This window comes from Papio anubis, chromosome 2 (genome assembly GCF_008728515.1).
Source record: "Papio anubis isolate 15944 chromosome 2, Panubis1.0, whole genome shotgun sequence".
NCBI classification, from domain to species: domain Eukaryota; kingdom Metazoa; phylum Chordata; class Mammalia; order Primates; family Cercopithecidae; genus Papio; species Papio anubis.
This window is the reverse complement of record NC_044977.1, coordinates 42,958,679-42,980,181: the sequence shown is the minus strand read 5'-3', so window position 1 is coordinate 42,980,181 and position 21,503 is coordinate 42,958,679. Positions and strand designations below refer to the sequence as shown.

The 21,503-nt window shown below is 40.6% G+C and overlaps 1 protein-coding gene across 8 annotated transcripts in view; it reads right to left on the bottom strand.

Moving 5' to 3' along the window:
- SEC22A (SEC22 homolog A, vesicle trafficking protein) overlaps positions 1–5,853 on the bottom strand; it is a 72,267-nt gene extending 66,414 nt beyond the window's left edge. Inside the window, exons 1-2 of one of the 8 annotated variants that reach the window (XR_001899626.3) lie at positions 5,788–5,853; positions 2,929–3,026 (exon numbers count right to left, since the gene is read on the bottom strand). The gene's annotated coding sequence lies outside the window, so the exon portion shown is untranslated. Of the gene's footprint in view, positions 1–2,928; positions 3,027–5,441; positions 5,575–5,623; positions 5,764–5,787 lie in introns of those variants that run through there. The other 7 variants (XM_021934129.2, XM_003894020.5, XM_009200121.3 and 4 more) reach the window with 7 other exon arrangements.
- Positions 5,854–21,503: the final 15,650 nt, after the last annotated feature.

The following is a 21,503-nucleotide window of genomic DNA, read 5'->3' as shown; positions in this document are numbered from 1 at the left end:
GTCAACAGTCACTCAACCTTTCATAAAATATACAGTGGCTCTCAAACTCCAGCTTGCATAAGAAGTTGATAGTTAAAAATGCAGATTTCTGGGCTCTGCCCTCAAAATTCTGAACCACTGACTGTGAGATAGGGCTTGACAATCTGCTCATTGTCTAAGGCTCATACTTTTTAAAACATTAAATTAAAACACGTTCACTATCTAAGATTAAGTGATAACTCTTCTCTGTCAGGCACAATGTCACTAAGGGCTTCCTCACTAGTGGTGAGGCAACTGGTGAAAATTCAAAAATTTGATTAAAATCTCATAGGCATTTTTCTAAAAATATTGTATCTTAGAGACTAAATTAATCCTTACCTGACCACTTCATCTAGGTCAATATTATCTCATTCCAAAAAGGAAAAAATGAGTTAGTAATACATATAAAAAAAAAAAAAAACCCATAGAAAACCAACTGTTACAAAGCTTGTAAATCAGGAGTTGATAATTTTCACTGCTGTGTGAAGTCAAAATCCGACTTCCCATTCATGGTGATCACTGATCTGACAATAAAAATTAACCCAACTAATAAAGCTAATGCATTAAGTTCACTATCCCTTTTTCCTCTTTTCATGAGGAAGAAGGAGAAATCTCTAGGTGTTACTGTGTCATTACCCTTTAATATTTTTCTCCTTTATTTAGAGACAGGGTCTCTCTATGTCACCCAGGCGGGTACAGTGGTGCGATCTCAGCTCACTGCAACCTCCACCTCCCAGATTTGAGCAATTCTCATGCCTCAGCCTCCCTAGGATTACAGGCACACGCCACAACGCCCAGCTAATTTTTGTATTTTTAGTAGAGACAGAGTTTTGCCATGTTGGCCAGGCTGGTCTCAAACTCCTGGCCTGAAGTGATCTGTCCACCTCAGTCTCCCACAGTACTGGGATTACAGGCGTGAGCCACCACACCCAGCCCCTCCATTCATTTAAAGAGAAAAATATCCAGAAGCAAATTAGTCTTTTTATTACAGTGGAATCTCCAAACTAAAGTCCCAGTGTGACATATCCCAATCGGTGTTTTTTTCCATTCATCCAGTTTTTTTCTCTTCTAAAAGCAGTAGCATGAAAAAGCTGGGATCCCTGAAAAGATACCTATACTATAAACTCCTCTTTAAATTTTTTTTACCATGTTTTATTTAATTATTAAATCAAAACTGTAACATTTAGCCTAAGTGTAAGAAAGTAAGGAAATGTCTTACTTTATACCCTTAAGCATTTATTATTTAACTATAAAACTGTTGTCTTTCCAGAAGTACACTGCAACACAATAACCATTCTGGGAATTAATTTGAGGGCAAGTTGTAACTTACAGTTCTAAATACCCATATTTTAGTATTTAAAAGTAGATTGGTTTGGGTGCCATGGCTTATACCTACAATCCCAACACTGCTTGAGGCCAGGAGTTCAAGACCAACCTAAACAACATGGTGAGACTCTGTCTCTACAAAAAAATTTTAAAAATCAGCTGGGCACGGTGGCACACGCCTATAGTCCTTGCTTTGGGGAGGCTGAAGCAGGTGGGTCGCCTGAGACCAGGAGTTCGAGGCAACAGTGAGCTATGATTGTGCCACTGCACTCCAACCTGGGTGATGAGCGAGATCCTGTCTCAAAAAGTAAAATAAAAGTAGACTGCATTACTTTATGTCTGGCCTCTCTAGGATCCTAATAGAAATATTAGGAATAGTCTTTATTAATAGGTTGCCAAATTTCATGTAGTCTTCAAAGTTATTCTTTAATGACTTGGAGGACAGATCAATAAATATATGATCCATACTTTCTAAAACACGTACTGTAAAAAGAATACAATTTTTGAGTTCCATTCGTTTAACAAACATTCACTGAGTATCTACTGTGTGCCATGAATTCTGCCAGATAGTAGGAACGAAGAGTCCTACCATTAAGAAACACCCCCAAATTAGAGAAATTCAGATGAAAAGAGCAAACAACATAGGTGTGTTGCCCACTACTTCACTAACTGGAAAACTAAAGTTGGACAAACTTACATTTCAATTTTTTTTTTTTTTTTTGAGACAGGGTCTCACTCTGTCACCCAGGCTGGAGTACAATGGCTCACTGCAACCTCTGCCTCCTGGGTTCAAGCAATTCCCCTGCCTCATCCTCCCAAGTAGCTGGGACTACAGGTGCCCCCCACCAAGCCTGGCTAATTTTTGTATTTTTAGTAGAGATGGGATTTAACTGTGTTGGCCAGGCTGGTCTCAAACTTCTGACCTCAAGTGATCTGCCCGCCTCGGCCTCCCAAAGTGCTGGGATTACAGGTGTCAGCCACTGCACCCAGCCTCAAATTTTCCTAATACATACTTTAGCCTTTAACCAAAAGCAGAACACAGCAGTTACATTCCCTGTCAAAATTATTACAAGGTTGTCAGAGAATTGTTTCTACATATCTATAGATAAGATTTTTCTTAGGGAAAAAATTAAACCTCTTCCTACCAGAGTAATTTGATTCAGCATCCAAACCACTTGAATTTAAGCCTGACAAACTGGGATGAATGTCCAATGATCAACGTCAGGCTTAACTAATTTGTAGACAGACTCCAATCACCTTAGGCTAAGCTGTCGCTCCATCAATTCAATAAACATACCCCTACTTTTTTTCTTTTTACCCTGGATTCATAATATAGTTTGTTGTTTTTTAAACTAATCTTATCTAGACTGCACTAGCAGAAAAGGAAATCTGTCCATGTCAGGCCTAAACTAGGTTAAAGTATCTTTAAGGTCTAAGGAGGGTTGTGGTTGGGAAAATCCCAAGGAAGAATCAGTGGAACTGTGGAAAGCAAGAGGTTACAACAATTGCATGGGAAGATTTAGGAGTTTTTAGCTTATCAGGGTCATAGATAAATGTTTAGGGCACTGGGCCATTTCTCCTCACCTTTAATACACAGAAAATATTACACCTGCCTTTGGACAGCAGCAGTTAACTCATAGGGAACCGGAACAGTGGCTATTTTTTCCTCTCCCCATCAGCAACTGTTGGAGGAAAAAGCACAAGTTAGAATCTAGGTAAATCTGGGTAAACTTTTACGTAAAGTCTGAGGAAAATAAATTCCCACAATGCCAAACTACTATGGTAATGGTTAGCAAGTTCTCAGACCCAAGATAACAAGACACCCCTCTTCTTCAGAACCTTGTGTGGGTAATGACTATGGGCTCAATGTCTCAGGAAGGTATCTCTCAAAAGGTAATAAATAAAGCCCAACATATAAGTGGATTTTGTACATACGTTCTAACCAAATGCTTTCACAAGTGCCACTTTTAAGATAAAAACATTTTATACTGGGGGCAAAAGCACTCATATTTGTTTTAGTTCATAATTTCCCAGTCTTCAGTCATCCAAGTACCACTTTCAGAATTATCTTCATCCATCTGTACTATTTACCTAATATTGGTCTTTGAATTGACTTACTTTTCTTGTCCTTTATTTTTTAGTAATAATATCTGTGACATCAGTTTTGAGATATTAAGTTTTTCTCCTAATTTAAATTAAAAGAACTTGTTTCATTCAAATATGTATGTGTGTGAAAATTTTGGGAGAACTTTAATATTCATTTGCTTATCAAATTATCTTGCATATGTGACAGTACCAATATGGTACACATTATTTTATTACAAGTGCTAGCTGAGATCTGTGGGAATGGGAAAGGGTGGTAGTTAATTTGGACAGAAAGCTATACTACTTGTGATACACAGGGAGGGTGGGGGATAGATTGGGTGATAAAGAGGATGGAATTTCTATCATTTTGCCTATGCCCTCTACCTCACTAGCAGTGTGTGACATTCCTATTATGGGTGCTTACACTGCACAGTATGTATAAGACCTCAGGCTTCACAACAGATTTTACCCACATCTAGGACAGGGCCCCCAATACATGCTCAAATGTGTCAATTCCAACACTTGTATAGTGCCACATAGTTCACAGTTGGGTAGGTAGAACTGCCAATTTACAGATGAGGAAACTGAGGCTTACTTTCTCAATGTCACACTGCTAGTATATAGCAGAACTGGTACTTCAGTCTAAGTTTCTAGTATCTACACACTACTATGCTTCATCAGTCTACCAAAACCAACAAGAGATAAGAAACCAGGGATATAGAAACTAGCTATTCACTTGCTGCCTGGGTTCTAATCCTGGCTCCACCATGTAGCAGACATGTAAATTTGGGCAAGCTTTGCCTTTCTACATCTCAATTTCTACATCTATACATTATGGCTATTAACAGTATCTATCTCATAGGCTTATTTTAAAGATGACAAAAGTATCTATCTCATAGGATCATGTAAAGCGCCTGAAACACTGCCTTGTAACATACTAAAAGCACTATATTAAATATTTGCTATATTATTTATTGATTACTCTCCATGGACCACGCACTTTATACACATTACCTCATTTAAGCCTTCCAAAAACCTGTGAAGTAGGTATTATTAGTTCCATTTTACCTTTCAGGAAATTCAAGCCCAGAAAGCTTAAGGAATTTTTTTAATCCCTAAACTAGTAGGTGACAAAGTAGGGATTTAAACTCAGACCCAACTCTAACAACTCTGTGAGACACTCAAGGAAGGTCACAGGCACCCCTGTGATACCTGGGCCTCTTTCATAGACCAACATAAGATATACTTCGATTTTAACCAGTTGCACGCACGCACACACACACAAAAAGGCACTAAACAGATGTGATGGTTTTCAACACAGGAAATACCCGAATGTCCCATGACTTTAGGATACGGTCACAGGTGTCAGAATCAAATACTGAAGGAACCTTAATATACCAGAAATTGTAGGTACCGTTTAAGGCACTGCCTGATTCCTTCCGATCTTAGCATGTAAGCAAATATCAATAACATGGAAAGTGATTCAAGAGTTTGAAAAGTGGCTGTTCCCCTGACTGAAGTTCCCAACATCTCCAGTCTGCTGGCTGACATTTTTGCTCTGGGCTAGGCTTTGCCTTGGGTGAATAGGCCCAGGAGGGACTGGTTCTCAAGCTAGCCCCCTGCCCCAGGTGGATGACCCAGGAAACTAAGCAGCAGGAGAAAAATTATCTTAAGCTGTCTTCACTGGCAGAGAGATTCAAGACAGCTGGGGCTTGTCCTTTTCTTTCGGAAGCCTCCTCCACTTGTTGAGCCAATTGCTCAGGTCTCCCTTCTGCCACATCGTTCCCAAAGTGACTCTTGAGGCAGGGTCTCAAGAGGTTTCCGTGAGCCAACACGGGCAAATATCTGGGTTCAGTGCTCACTCCATCCCCACGAGACGTAAAGTAAGACACTGGTTCAAGTCCCATTCTGCCTAACAGAAATAGGAAATACCACCTCAAGCTCCCGCGGGCCACCTACACAGGTAGATCACCGTGTTTCTGACAACTGGGCGCCAGGGAATCCCTACCAACCTGCTGACAGCCAAGTGCGACTGTCCCTCCCCTTTAGACACTCCTTCCCTGGCTGCCCAATACCCGAGGCGGCTCAGACGAGGCGCAACGGCCGCCCGCGTGGCCCCAGAGAACCCTCAAGTCGAAGGGGACCGGGTCCCCGCTTGCCCGTCCCTCCAGAGCTCCGCGGCCCCGGCTCCCACCCCAAAGGCACGGACTTGGATCCTGCCCGTCGGGTAGGTCTTCAGTCCCGAGGGCGAAGGCCGAGGCTGTCGCGGGAGGCAGGGAGAGGGAGCGGAGAGGCCGGAAGGGGTTCGAATGACCCCCTAAGAAGGGAACAAGAGGACTGGGAGGGGCCGGGCACTACCTGTAAAGACGGGACCCGCCGCTCCGAGTGACGCACCCCGCAATGCATTGTGGGGCTTGGGAGGGGCCTTTCGGCGGGGCTGCGGCGCGTCCAACGTGGCTCGCGCCCGCGGAATCAAACCACGCCCCCGTTCCCTCGGCTCGCCCAGGCCAATCGGATTCTGCAGGAAGGACACAACAACCCGCCCGATCCCAGGACCCGCCTTAGTCCCACCCGCTCCAGGAGAGATTGGCAGCGTCTCTCGCACCTGCGCCAGAAAAGTACAGTCCTCTGATGACAGAACTACGTTGACTTTAGAAATAGGGCCAATCCCCTCCGCTCGCCGCCCTGTATCTGCAGGCATTTTTGTCTTTCACACGCGGCCTCTACAGCAGACACTTATAAAGGGGACAGGGAGAAAAGCCCCCTCTGGGTGAGCAAGGAGAGGACCTGGCCCCGTCTATACCCACACACAAGAAGGAAACAAACTATGGCAGAGAAGTGCCAGATGCCGACTCCGCGACCCCTTCCAGACTTCGCATCGGTCATGCGTTATTAAACAGGCATTTACTGACTGTTTACCATGTGCCAAGCACCGTGTTAAACGCGGGGTTACAGGAGTGGACATAACACTTGATGGAATTTAAGACGTAATTGGAGCAAAAGATATGAAAGCATAAATAGTTACAGAATTATAAATTGTGATCAGTACTGGGAGGGAAAACTAGTGGGTGCAATGATTAATTAATTTTGGACTGTCAGGAAAGAGACTTCTGAATAAGTGCCTTTTAAGCTGCAGGCATATTAAAGAACCTTAGAGAATGTTCCCCGTCAAGGAACTATTATGTGTGAGGTTGTTGGGGCATGAAAGAACTTCGTGTGCTCTAGGAAGTAAAAGGAAGTCAGTGTGGATGGAGTGTAGGGAGCAAGGAGAAACTTCCAAAACACAGCCTGAAATCTGTAATGTGGCCAATAAGAGCCAGCATGGTCTGGCCCTTGTCTCATCTCAGCCCAAGGTCAATGGGCAACTAATAAAGACTATTAAGTAGGATCCTATTTGCATATTTAAGAATCACTCAGGCTGTTTGTGAAGAATAGTTCGGAAGAGGGCAAGAAAGGCTGCTGGAAGGCCATTTGGAGGCAGTTGCATCAGGCAAAGCCAGAAATGATGGCTTGAACTAGTATAATGGGAGTTAGAGACAGAAAGAGGTAGATAATTTCAAGATATGTATAAATTAGAGATGGTATCCAAGGGACTTAATAACAGATTGGTTTGCCGGGAAGGGTCAAGAAAGAGGAATATTAAGGATGACTCCTTAAGTAACTAGATGGATTAAGAAGCCATTTACTGATTCACAGAACACAGGAGGAGGAGCAAATGGCTTGGAATATGTTAAATTTGAAATGTCTATAAATAGAGATGTCAAGTAGATTTGGATATGTAGGTCTAAAGTTCAGAAGAAAGGCCTAAACTAACATAGATTTGGTCCTAGATATATACTCAACATAAATGTATTCATATATTCACCGGAAAACATATGTATAAGAATGTTCATGAAATGAATAAATTTAAGAATATTCTCATCCGGCGCGATGGCTCATGCCTATAATCCCAGCACTGTGGGAGGTCGAAGGGGGCAGAAGATCACTTGAGGTCGGGAGTTCGAGACCAGCCTAGTCAACATGGTGAATCCCTGTCTCAACTAAAATACAAAACAATTAGCCAGGCATGGTGGTGGGCATCTGTAATCCCACCTACTTGGGAGGCTGAGGTAGGAGAATTGCTTAAACTGGGAGGCAGAGGTTGCAGTGAGCCAAGATCACACCACTGAACTCCAGCCTAGGCAACAGAGCAAGACTCCGTCTCAAAAAAAAAAAAAAAAAAAAGAATATTCACATAATAGAATACTATACAGGAAGGACAATAATCTACAACTATATGCAAAGCATGCATGAATTTTACATTCACAAAAATTGAGTGAAATAAGTCAGACACAAAAAATGATTACTATATTACTCCATTTACATAATGTTCAAAATAAGAACTCATATAAGGTAATTGGTTACCCTTAGGTAACCAATTAGTTACAATTATTAGTGTTAATAATTAGGAGCAATAAGGGATTACTGGAGTTCTAGTAATGTTCTTATTGATCCAGGTGTTGATTACATGTTGTTTTCAATTAATGAAAATTCACTGGACTAGATATGGTGGCTCACACCTGTAATCCCAGCACAGCACTTTGGGAGGCTGAGGAGGCCGAGGCAGGCAGATTGCTTGAGCTCAGAAGTTCAAGACCAGCCTGGGCAACATGGCCAAACCCTCTCTGAAAAAAAAAAATACAAAAATTAGCCAGGCGTGGTGGTGCACACCTGTAGTCCTAGCTACTTGGGGGGCTGAGGTGGGTGGATTGCTTGAGTCCTGGAGGTTGAAATTGCAGTGAGCCATGTTTGTGCCACTGCACTCCACCTGGGCAACGAAGTGAGACCCTGTCTCAAAAAAAAAAAAAAGAAAATTCATCAAGCTGTACGCTATACTTATCCAATTTTTCAGTATGTGTTTTACTATTGAATAGAAAGTTTATGTTTTTCCAAAGGTTAAGGGCAATCCAGCCATGAATGAATAAGTGATACTAGACTAGATCTCCCACTACAGTAATAGAAAACTGGACCAAATCTATGAAACAAGTGTTTTCAGGCATTGGACAATTGGCATAGTAAAATTGTGATCTTGGAAGAAAGGAAAACAAAACAGATGAGCCCCCAGAATATCCACAGATTTCTTTCTGGAGGTATTTACCTAAGCACAGGATAGAAGAAAGCCAAGCAGGGTTTGTTGAGGACACAGATATTGGAATTAATAGAGATTGAGACAAACGGTATTTGTGGGGCAGAGTGCCAGAGAAAGAGCTCTAGAAATACACATAAGGATTCCTGTGAATCTTTGGTATAACTTTAAGGGTAGACCATATGATAAATAAAATTACTGGGGAAATTTAAGCTGAACAGCTACAAGAACTTGTATAGAGTTTGGAAACATTCAGGCTCTGACTGATTAGAATGGGAAATCTTATTAAAAACCTGCAGCATTTGGTAAAGAGACCCTAAAAAGGCCACACTTTAAAGCTAAATTAGCCCAATAGTAAAGACTATTCTAGACCCACTTGAATAAAGCTGAAAAACCTGTTCTGCAAGTAAATTAAATGCTTTCTTGAACGAAACTTAACAGTCTTTCAAGACAGACAACAAAATTCAGGTACTTACCTATGTAATATATGCAATGCCTAGGATCCAATTAAAAAATTACTACACATGTGAAGAAGCATTAAAACATGAGCCATAAATGGGAGAAGAATCGATCAATAGAAACAGACCCAGAAATGACCAGGATGATGAAATTAGTTTTTGTTTGTTTGTTTGGTTTGGTTTGGTTTGGTTTTTTGAGATGGAATCTCACTCTGTCACCCAGGCTGGAGTGCAGTGGCACAATCTCGGCTTACTGCAAGCTCCGCCTCCTGGATTCACGCCATTCTCCTGCCTCAGCCTCCGGAGTAGCTGGCACTACAGGCACCTGCCAACACGCCCAGCTAATTTTTTGTATTTTTAGTAGAGACGGGGTTTCACCTGTTAGCCAGGATGGTCTCGATCTCCTGACCTTGTGATCCACCCATCTCAGCCTCCCAAAGTGCTGGGATTACAGGCATGAGCCACCGCGCCCGGCTGAAATTAGTTTTTAAAGCAGATAAGAACTTCACTTTTCTTCTTTAATTTTTTTTTTTTTTTTAAGTTTTAGAGGGCATCAGCACACTGGGGTTACAGGCAGGTAAGATAAGAACTTTAAAGAAGCTATTATAAATATGGCCAAGAACTTAAAGAAACATAAATAATGTGAGACATGAAAACTGTAAAAAGAACCAAATCAAACTTCTAGAGCAGAAAGCTACAATATCTGAATGATAATTTTGCTCCATGGGCTTAACAGCAGATTATACATTGCTGAAGAAAAGATCAGTAAACAAAGTAACAGTGAAAAATAATTATCTACATTAAAGTGCAGAGAGAAAAAAAGTTCAAAATAAAATGAACAGAGCCTTGGTGACCTATGGGTTAATACAAAGTTATCTAACATGTATAATCAGAGACTCAGAAAGAAAGGAGAGGTGATGCAAAATATTTGAAGTATTAATGGCCAAAATTTGAGTTAAAAAATATAAACCCATAGATTCAAGAAAATAAACTAGGCCAGGTACAGTGGCTCACACCTGTATTCCCAGCACGTTGGAAGACCAAGGTGAGTGGGTCACCTGAGGCCGGGAGTTCAAGACCAGCTTGGGCAACATGGTGAAACTTCATCTCTACCAAAAAGTTAAAAATTAGCTGGGCATGGTGGTGCATGCCTGTAATCCCAGCTACTCAGGAGGCTGAGAGAGAAGAATCTCTTGAACCTGGGAGGCAAGATTGCAGTGAGCCGAGATCACGCCATTGCACTCCAGCCTGGGTGACAGGGCGAGATTTCGTCTTTAAAAAAAAGGGTATATACACAAAAATTAGCCAGGCATAATGGCGCATGCCCGTAATCCCAGCTACTCAGGAGGCTGAGGCAGGAGAATCACCTAAACCCAAGAAGCGGAGGTTGCAGTGAGCCAAGATCACACCACTGCACTACAGCCTGGGTGACAGAGCAAGACGCTGTCAAAGAAAGAAAGAAAGAAACTAACCGCAAACAGGATAAACACCAAAAAAAGCTGCACCAAGGCCTGTTACACTCAAACTACTGAAAACCAATGATCAAAAGAAAATATTAGAAACAACCAGAGAGACACTGAAGCCACCTTGCATATATAGAACAAAAGTAAGAGGTACTACTGACTTCACACTTCACATCAGAAAGAAAGAAAGCCAAAATATAATGAAATAAAAAGTTTAAAGTCCTGTACGTAAAAACTCTGTCAACTCTGAATTCCATATCTAGGAAAAATTCTTTCAAAAAACAAAAGTGCGGCCAGGCTTGGTGGCTCATGCCTATAATCTCAGAACTTTGGGAGGCCAAGATGGGAGGATTGCTTGAGTCCAGGAGTTCAAGACCAGCATAGGGAACATAGCGGAACTTCGTCTCTACAAAAAGTTAAAAAAAAAAAAAATCAGCCAAGCATGATGGCACATGCTTGTAGTCCCAGCTACTCAGGAGGCTGAGGTGGAAAGATTGCTTGAGACTGGGAGGTTGAGTCTGAAGTGTGCCAGGATTGTGCCACTACATGCCAGCCTGGGTGACAGAGCAAACTCTGTGTGAGAAGGAAAAAAAAAAAAAAGAAAAGAAAAGAAGTGAAATTAAAGGTAAACAAAAGATGAGAGAATTTGTTGCTAGCATACCTGAATTATGACAAATGTTGAAGAAAGTTCTTCAGATTGAATGAAAATGAGTCCAGATAGAAACCCAAATTCACTTTGGGAGGCTGAGGCCGGCCGGTCACGAGGTCAGGAGATTGAGATCATCCTGGCTAACACGGTGAAACCCTGTCTCTACTAAAAATACAAAAAATTAGCCAGGCCTGGTGGCAGGCACCTGTAGCCCCAGGTACTCGGGAGGCTGAGTCAGGAGAATGGCGTGAACCCAGGAAGCGGAGCTTCCACCACTGCACTCCAGCCTGGGCGACAGAATGAGACTCTGTCTCAAAAAAAAAAAAAAAAAAGAAAAAGAAAAGAAAAAAAACCCTCAAATTCACACAAAAGGAACAAAAAGCACTAGAAAATATGAATATATGAATTAATATAAACATTTTCCTCTTTTGAAAATGTATATAATTAACCACTTAAAGCAAAATAACAAATTGTTGTTAAATAAAAATGTTTGTAACAAATTAAGAAGTAAAACATATGTTAATGATATTGTAAGGGAAAGGGGAATGAATATATACTGTTACAAGGTTTTTGGCACCATACATGAAGTGGTGTAACTGTATTTGAAGGTAGAACATAATAAGTTAAAGATACATATTAGGGCCAGTGCAGTGGCTCACACCTGTAATTCCAGCACTTTGGGAGGCTGAGGCGGGTGGATCACCTGAGCTCAGGAGTTCGAGACCATCCTGGCCAACACAGTGAAACCCCATCTCTATAAAAATACAAAAAAAATTAGCTGGGCGTGGTGGACGCCTGTAATCCCAGCTACTTGGGAGGCTGAGGCAGGAGAATCGATTGAACCCGGGAGGTGGAGGCTGAAGTGAGCCTAGATGGTGCCACTGTACTCCAGCGTGGGCAACAGAGTGAGACTCTGTCTCAAAGAAAAAAAAAAAATAGCCATCTCTACATTATCTTCTACCTACTCTTTTCTCCATATATCATAAATGTCTGATACCTTTGGTCCCATGTCAGATCAGAATGGTCAGGCTTTTATATCCTTGCTTCATAAAGTCACCAGATATGGATTCCCCCAAGATGGGCATGATATCAAACAAGGTAGCTCTCCAAAGGTGAAGCACATACAGAAAGCTATCAGCTGGAGGCTACCTCCTGACTCTCCCTGCAGCTGGGTGACAGGTCCTCCCTTGAAGGAGGACCCAGACAGGGAATTTCCGTGTCTACCACAGACATACATTGTTTCTGTAGGATTCCCACCAGAAATGCAAAACCGGACAATAATCACATGGAAACATTAAAGTAACCCAAATTGAAAGACATTTTTTTGTGACAAATTGCCCCATACCCTTCAAAAATGTCAATGTTAAAAAGATAAAGAAAGGCTGAGGATATTTTCCAGATTAAAGGAGACTAAAGAGACACAACAACTAAATGCGATGTAGGATCCTGAATGAGATCCTGGACTAGAGGAAGAAATGGCCATAAAGAACATTATTTGGACAACTGATGACATTTGAATATGGACAGTAAATTAGATAGTAGTACTGTATCAATACTAAATTTATTAATTTTGATCATTTTAATTTTATTTTAGTTAAAATTAAGTTTTAAAAATGAAGCAATGTAGAACTTTAAAAATATTGATTGTATGTGTTGAAATGCTAATATCTTGATATGTGGTTTAAAATATATTATGGTCAATGCTATCTGTTTCCTTTTACTTTTTTAAGGTGGCTACCAGAAAAAAATCACATATGTAGCTCACATTCTACTTTTATTGCACAGCACTGTTTTATACCGTTACTTTTTCATAATATATAATCACGATTATTTCTAGCACTCCCCCATCCCATGGTTTTTTTTTTTTTTTTCTTTTTTTTTTGCACTTTGAGATTTCTCTATTGGTATGTGAGCCAGTTCTGCAGAAGGCCTGGGCTTTTAAACTGTAACGTGAGATAAACGGTTAAGACTATGAAGTCACCTTTGTGCAGCCAGTCTGAGGGAGCCCCTTATACTGCCAGGCTCTAGGTGGAGTTGCCAGGGAGGTGCAGATGTGTATTTGGGTAGAATTATGTCTGAGTCTTGGGACAGAGCGCTACAGAACCAGGTGAAAAGAGTTGCCAGCAGGAGGGGCTGGAGAGACTGGGGCTGGGATGGAAGCAGGGATTTCTCAACGTTGCATTTGCATCAATAATTTTGCCAATGTGGCATTGTTTCCTTGTCTCTAACACTGCATGTCTAGCGCTGTCCTTAACACATAGGTTATAAATATGATTTTAAAAATTTATAACACATAGGTTATAAATATAATATAAATAACGTATTTATGTTATGTTATTTTTCTTTCAGGTTGGCACCATCTTTGACAGCAATATTTCTAAAACAAAAAAAAAAAACAGAAAGAAAAGTTTCTTATCTGTATCTTGGAAATTCTGAAATAACATTTCCATCATGGAATAAACGGTTTATTAGTCAACGTTGTGTTTTAATTAATGCTTCACATACTCAACAAACATTGTGCATCCTCTCTGTGCTGGGCAGTGACAATGGTAAATATGATATGGTCCCTCCTTTAAGGCACTCACAGGATGGGGAGAGAAACATGTATAAAGACAATGACAACGGCTATGGTCTGAATGTGTCCTCCAAAATTCATATGTTGAAACTCAATTGCCAATGTAATAGCATTAAGAGGTGGGGCCTGTAGGAGGTAATCAAATCATGAAGGCCCTCATAAAAGGGATTGAGGGAGTGGGTTTGTGCTCCTCCACTCTTCCACCACGTGAGACACAGCATTTGTCCCCTCTAGAGGATGCAGCAACATGGTGTCATCTTGGAAGCAGAGATCAGGCCCTTCCCAGATACCAAACCTGCTGGTGCCTTGATCTCAGACTTCCCAGTTTCCAGAACTGTGAGAACTAAGTTTCTGTTGTTATAAATTACCCAGTCTCAGATATTTTGCAATAGCTGCACAAATAGACTAAGACAGCAGCCAAACGAGACAGATGCCAATAAAACCTGACCAAATGGCTCTGGGAGGATTCCAAAGGGACAGAGCTAGAGAGAAACATGGAACACTTTTTACAAAAAGAGGTGATATTTGAGAATTACAGGAAGAATAATCACTTATCAGGTAGATTGTGGCAAGTCATGGAGAAGAGAATCCATAGTTGTAAAGCACAAGCACTAACTATTTAGGGAACTGCAAGTGGTCTGCTATTGCTAGAAGTGTAGATAGGAAATGAAGCCAAAAGAAAGGCCAGGCTCCAAAGAGCTGATATGCCAAATTGCCAAGTTTGACTTTCTCCTGCACGCAATGGGAAGACACCAATGGATTTTCAGCAGAGGAATAAGAAGACTGGATTGGTATTTCTAAAATAAGCAATTCTATAATCGTTAAAAAATTAACCATAAAACAGTTATAAGATAGCTATAAGAAAATAAAGATGGATTTGGCTTTGGGAGAAAGAAGAGTTTGTAAGCATGAAAGCAATGAAGAAACCACAAATAAAAAGATAATAGACCAGATTGACAAGTATAAAACATCTGTACATAAAAAAATGAGTGAAATTAATATTCCAACCAAAAATTGAGAGAAATATATGCTATATGAGACAAAGAATGCCCACATATAATAAGAAAATGAGGAACACTCCCATTGCAAATAGGCAATAAGCCTAAGAAAACAACTTGCAAAACAAACATTTAAATTATAATTAAAGGAGAAAAATGAAATATCCTGCCTTTCTAGTATTAATGGAAGTTGCATTTCATTTTGGAGTAAGCAAGTAGTTCCAGTTGAGAAAGGAAAGCTCTACCTAAAAGACTAATGGGAAATAAATACAAGAGAAGGAGTGACAGAATTAGAAAATAATCATTTTCGACCCCAAATGAAAATAGTGATTTAGACAGAAATTAAGTATTGGTGGTAAAGTCATTAGGTGAATAGTAGATGGATGGACGACGTTCTTATAGTGCCAAAGTATATCACAGAAATTACTCTCCAATTCAAAGGAGAAAACCCACCTGCATGAAGGAAGCAGGTTGCCACTACCATAATTCAGGAGTCAATCTTAGTGGCCCTCATCACTGACCAACAAGATGTCATGGGTCAGTCTCCTGATGTGACCCAATAACAGGTATACCACATCACCTATGATGTATTTTTCCCAAAAATGTTTAACTTTAATCTGTCACATTTTCACAGCTAGCTCCCTGTTTACAAACATTAGAGGGAATAGAGGACAAAGTTGAACAGTACTACAAGCAAGCAACTAGAAAAGTCCTGAAAAATAAAATATTCTGCAGGCAACTTCAATAAGTCAGTGTATGGAGAAAACAAAACAAAACAAAACAGAAAGAAACCATAAATTAAAAGAATCTCAAGAGACATAACAACCAGGTGCAATGCACGGTCTTGGGTTGGCTTTTGTTTTGAACAAACCAGAAAAGACATTTTGAGACAACTGATGCAATTTAACTGTGAAATAGATATTAGGTAATATTAAGAAATTGGTATTATTTTTGTTAACTATGACAATGCTTTTTGACTATGGAAGTAAATGTTATTTTTTAAACTACAAATGAATAAAATACATTTAAAATTTTTTGACTACACTAACAATCAAATAAATATGTTTAAAAACTTTTCATTTTTACCTATGAAATAGGCCAAAGTTTCCTTAAATTAATAAAAAAAAAAAAAAAAAAATTAGCTGGGCGCGGTTGAGGGCGCCTGTAGTCCCAGCTACTCGGGAGGCTGAGCCAGGAGAATGGCGGGAACCCGAGAGGTGGAGCTTGCAGTGAGCCGAGATCACACCACTGCACTCCAGCCTGGGCGACAGAGCGAGACTCCGTCTCAAAAAAAAAAATAAAAATAAAAATAAAAAAATAAAAAAAAAACATTAGTCAGAGTAGGATGGCCAAAGCTTCATTCTGTCTAATCCTTTTCTGGTACAAGTACAAATTAATTCAGCCATTCTAGTAGCTAATTTAACAATGTATATTGAGAGTCTTTAAAATACTCATGTCAGGCTAGCACAGTGGCTCACACCTGTAATCTCAGCAATGTGGGAGGCCAAAGCAGGAGGACTGCTTGAGCCCAGGAGTTCAAGGCTGCAATTAGCTATTATTGCACCACTGCATTCCAGCCTGGGTGACAGGGTGAGACCCTGTCTTCAAAAGAATATATATATGTATATATTCACGGCAATAGTACACTTCTCCTTCTTTTCTTTTCTTTCTTTTCTTTTTTTTTTTTAGACAGACTGTTGCTCTGTTGCCCAGGCTAGAGTGCAGTGGTGTGATCTTTGCTCACTGCAATCTCCATCTCCTGAGTTGAAGTGATTCTCATGCCTCAGCCTCCCAAGTAGCTTGCATTACAGGCTTGTGCCACCATGCTTGGCTAACTTTTTGTATTTTTAGTAGACATGGGGTTTCACCATGTTGCCCAAACTGGTCTTGAACTCCTACCCTTTTTTTCTATAAATGTATTTGGATGAAATAATCAGAGATACAATGAAATATCTATGTACATATATACATACATACATAGTTTATAATAGCGAAAAGTTAGAAACCACCAAAATGTTCAATATTAAATAACTGATAGGACATCATAATATGGTATATTTCATAAGTATGAAAATTGCCAAAAACTGGTAATAATAGGAAAATGCACATAATAAAATGCTAAGTGGAAAATCAGTATATAATGCTATAGATTTTTAATCTTTTCAAATATATGGAAAAAAGACTGGAAGACAATACAGCAAAATATATGTACAGTTTATCTCCGAGTGAGATAAGTGTTTTTTTGTTTTTGTTTTTGTTTTCACTTTTCTGTATTTTACACACTTTCAATAATAAATAGATATTCTTGGCCAGGCTCAGTGCCTCATGCCTGTAATCCCAGCACTTTGGGAGGCAAAGGCAGGCAGATTACCTGAGGTCAGGAGTTCGAGAGCAGCCTGGCCAACATGGCAAAACCCCATCTCTACTAAAAATACAATTAGCCAGGTGTGGTGGTGGGCACCTGTAATCCCAGCTATTCGGGAGGATGAGGCAGGGAGAATTACTTGAACCTGGGAGGCGGAGGTTGCAGTGAGCCGAGAGCACTCCAGTCTGGGCAATAGAGTAAGACTATGTCTTAAAAAAAAAAATTATTTCATAATTAGAAGGAAACGTTCATAGGAAAACACCTCCCAAAACAAGAAGAAGGTTGCATCAGGTTCGCCTGATGCAGTGCGGGACATGGGCTGAGAATGAGAGTTGCAAAAGCCTGTTTATGTAAAATTACATGCTGTCTTAAACAATTTTTTTCTTTTTTTATTTTTTGAGACCGAGTCTCCCTCTGTTGCCCAGGATGGAGTGCAGTGGTGTGATCTCAGCTCACTGCAACCTCCGCCTCCCAGGTTTAAGTGATTCTCCTGCTTCAGCCTCCTGACTAGCTGGGATTATAGGCATGAGCCACCACGCCCGGCTAATTTTTATATTTTTAGTAGAGACAGGGTTTCACCATGTTGGTCAGGCTGGTCTCGAACTCCTGATCTCATGATCCGCCCACCTCGGCCTCCCAAAGTGCTGGGATTACAGGTGTGAGCCACCGCGCCCAGCCTTAAATGATTTTAACAACAAAAATCACTTACACTTGCCATAAAAATTATAATGTGGTAGCATATAAAGTAAAAAATGAAAAGTCACCCCTCAACTTTTCTTCAGTCTTTCTCTTACTCAGTTAGTGAATAGTTTTTCATACACAGCTTTTTCAAAAAATGAGATCATATTCTACATATTGTTCTATAACTTGTTTTTAATGACTTAACAAAATTTTACGGAGCATCCCCCCTTTCTATCCATCAGAATATGTGGGTTTACTTCATTCTTTTTAATAATGGGAGACGGTAATGAGGATGTACCACAAGTTATTGAATCATTTTCTATTAGCAGATGTTTAGGTATCCTTTTCATGACATTACAAACAGCACTGTCACCAACACTGTCATATGTGCATCTTTACATAGTGTGTTTAGGTAGAACAGATTCTTTGGAGTGGGATTTCTCTGTCAAAGGGCATGCAGGTTTAAACTTTTTCTCCTCAAATTCCTATACTATATTGACTTGTACTCTCACCAATAATGTGCTTGTTTCCTCACACTCACACCAAAACTAGACTTGTATCATCGGACTGTTTTTAATTTTTTTTTTTTTCTTTTGAGACAGAGTCTCGCTCTGTTGCCTGGGCTGGAGTGCAATGGCGCAATCTCGGCTCACTGCAACTTCCACCTCCCAGGTTCAAGCGATTCTCCTGTCTCAGTCTCCCAAGTAGCTGGGATTACAGGTGCCCGCCTCACGCCTGGCTAATTTTTGCATTTTTAATAGAGACGAGGTTTCACCATATTGGCCAAGCTGGTCTCAAACTCCTGACCTTAAGTGATCCACCCACCTCGGCCTCCAAAGTGCTGAGATTACAAGCGTGAACCACCATGCCCGGCTTTGCTTGCAATTTTTATGTTACTAATGAGATTGATATTTTTAATTGTTTCTTGACCAAATGTGTGGAATCTTTTGTAAATTACCTATTAATCTGTCCCTTTGCCTAAACAATATATGAATGCTATTATTAATTTGATAGAACCTTCGATTTAAAGTGGCTTCCTAAAATATTACAAATTCTATTAACTAAGGACAAAATGTTTCAGGCTTCACCTGAAACAAAGATTATCATTTCTTAGACTCTTGTTTTGAATGTTTGCTTATTTGGATCCCAAAGTCCAAAAACCTGGTTGATGTTCTCCTCTTTTTAAAAAATAGAATCTTGTGTCATACTTTGCAGATAGTTATATTATCATAATTTTCCAGATGGGGAATCAGAGCACGAAGTATTGTACTTAGAGTCACAGAATGATTCACTAGCAGACATGCATCCAAAATCCATTGCTCCATCTTATTTTTCAATTATGTGCCCCACACTTTCCTCCAATTCACTCCTCACCACAGTCTCATTTACTGGAATAAAGAGCCAGTTAGTATTCATAGGTTTTATTCAAACACATAAATATGTAAGTTCATGAAAAAGTGAAATGATTGCACCTAGGCTATAAATTATTTCTTGTTCATGTTTACAAACGAGGTTTTAATTACTGTATACTTCTTGGCCATAGGAAAAATGACTTAGGAATAATTTTCCTGCAACCAAAATTTAGTAAGAAATATGTTTTAGTACAGTGGTGTTTGCACAGAGAGAGAAACCTCAATGTGACATTCTGGCTGTAGTTTAACAAAAAAAAATAAGGTAAGCTGCAAGGAAAGGACTTTAAACTTTTATTATGGGAGAGGGTTTTAAGTGGGGGATGTTCTCCCGATCCAAAATATGGTTTCCCTAACTGCTATAAATATATAAATCACTTCTTCACCGCCTCCATATGGCAGTGACCTTGTAGGACAGATGGAGTGGAGAGAAAAGCCTATTTCTCAGAAATGAGGAGTTGGCTGTGTGGTACAGTAATACCTTCTCTTTCACTATTTTCTGGGGACTACGAGATGTTGTTATTAATACTGACAAAAATCATTTTAAAATAACTGCTCCTGTTTGTTTATTGTGTGCTAATTACTTTGTACTCATTGAGTTCTCCTAGCAGCCTTATGTTTTCAGTATCTTTTATTTTATTTACTTTACAGGACTAAGCCCCAAAAAACTTGGGCAATTTCCCACACCGAGTAAAAGTAAGAGCCAAGATTCCCATCAAGACCTACCCACTCACATGCAGCTCTGTTCCCCAAGACGCTTTGCTGCCACGTCCATTTGGAAGTTCCGGGATGGTGAAGGCAGAGGGAGGTGCCCTTGGGGCACCTCATATGTCTTAGAGATCCAGCCCAGGTCAAGTCTGTCTCTTGGCTTTGCAAGTTCAGAAAGCCAATGTTCTGAGCTGGTCCATCCAGAAATGGGGTAAAGCACTGGGCTGGGGGCATGGAAAATGTGGGTACAGACAAAATCCCCAGGACTGTGGAGGGGTGAGGAGTCAGGGGCCAGGGAAGCCACAGAGGTGGGGAGATGGGAAATACAAAGAGCACGCCACAGCAGATGTCTGGTCCATTCCAGCCATCACAGCAGTAGGCTGGAAGCCACATCATGGAGTGGTCAGGGTTCCCCAGAAGCCAGCCAAATGGCAACCAGGAATCCTGAGGAACTAAAGCAGCAGAAAGGCCTCTGGGAGCCTTGCCTCCTCTCACTGTGCGAGACCAACCTGTGTGTGTCTGGAGGCTCGCTGGGAGATCAGGGCAGACCTTGGGCTGGGGATGCAGGAGCACAGGGCAGGCACAGCTGCTGGATATGCATTGATTGACCCAGCCAAGCAACCCTACTAGAAACGAAGCTGCAGGTTACTTCACCACCACAACCAATGAACCTTTTGGGTTTCAGTTTTTGGTTCACATTCCTGAAAGGATCAGTCTATTAATTATGTGCCAACTCATTCCCATTTAGCCACAGTGGATTGGAACATGTGACCAAAGGAGTCAGCCAGCAACCAATTAGATTCTCTCCTGAGTTTTACCTAAGAAACAGAATGAGTGAGTCAGATGGTATGGGCATGGAGCTGCAAGGTCATGTGGAGAGCTGGCTGGAGAGCCGGTGAAGTGCCATTTGTGGCCCAAATTACAGGGGAGTGGACATTTAGAACACAGCAAAGGAAGCCAAAGAGAAATGAATAAAATTATATATCTCTGGGGAGAGAGAGAGAGAGAAAAAGAGAGAGAGAGAGAGAAATCTCATTTTATGGTTTTCAATGAAGACAGGCTATTTCCTATAATTAATTCTCTGCGAAATTCCCCCCAGTGTTGATAACAAACCCTCTTTTTATTTGAGTTTCTAAGAGTGGATTGCTTTTCTTACCAACAATTTCTGATCCAGAAGTTCATAAATTTCTGATTTATGAATAAGAATGCCATTGTATTCATGAACAATGGGATGCTACTTTCCAAGGAGAATTTTGCCCACACACATGGAAAATGTAATGAGTAATCCGAATGTCACTTTGTGAGCAGAGTTGTCAGAACCCAGGATGTTGGATCATCTCATAAGTTTGGTTCAGACTGAGGCAGCAACTGGAGAATACTGTTTCCTGAGGAAGCAGAGAGAAAGGAACAATTACTGAATATCTACAGAGAGACCCTTAGATGTTGCATATGGGTTATATCATTTACATCTCACAACTCTTCAGGCATGGTGGCTCACTCCTGTAATCCCAGGACTCTTGGAGGCCGAGGTGGGCAGCCCAAGAGTTTGAAACCAGCTTAAGCAAGATGGTGAGACTCCATCTCCACAAAAAAATACAAAACACAAAAAATTAGCCAGGCGTGGTAGTATGTGCCTGTGTTCC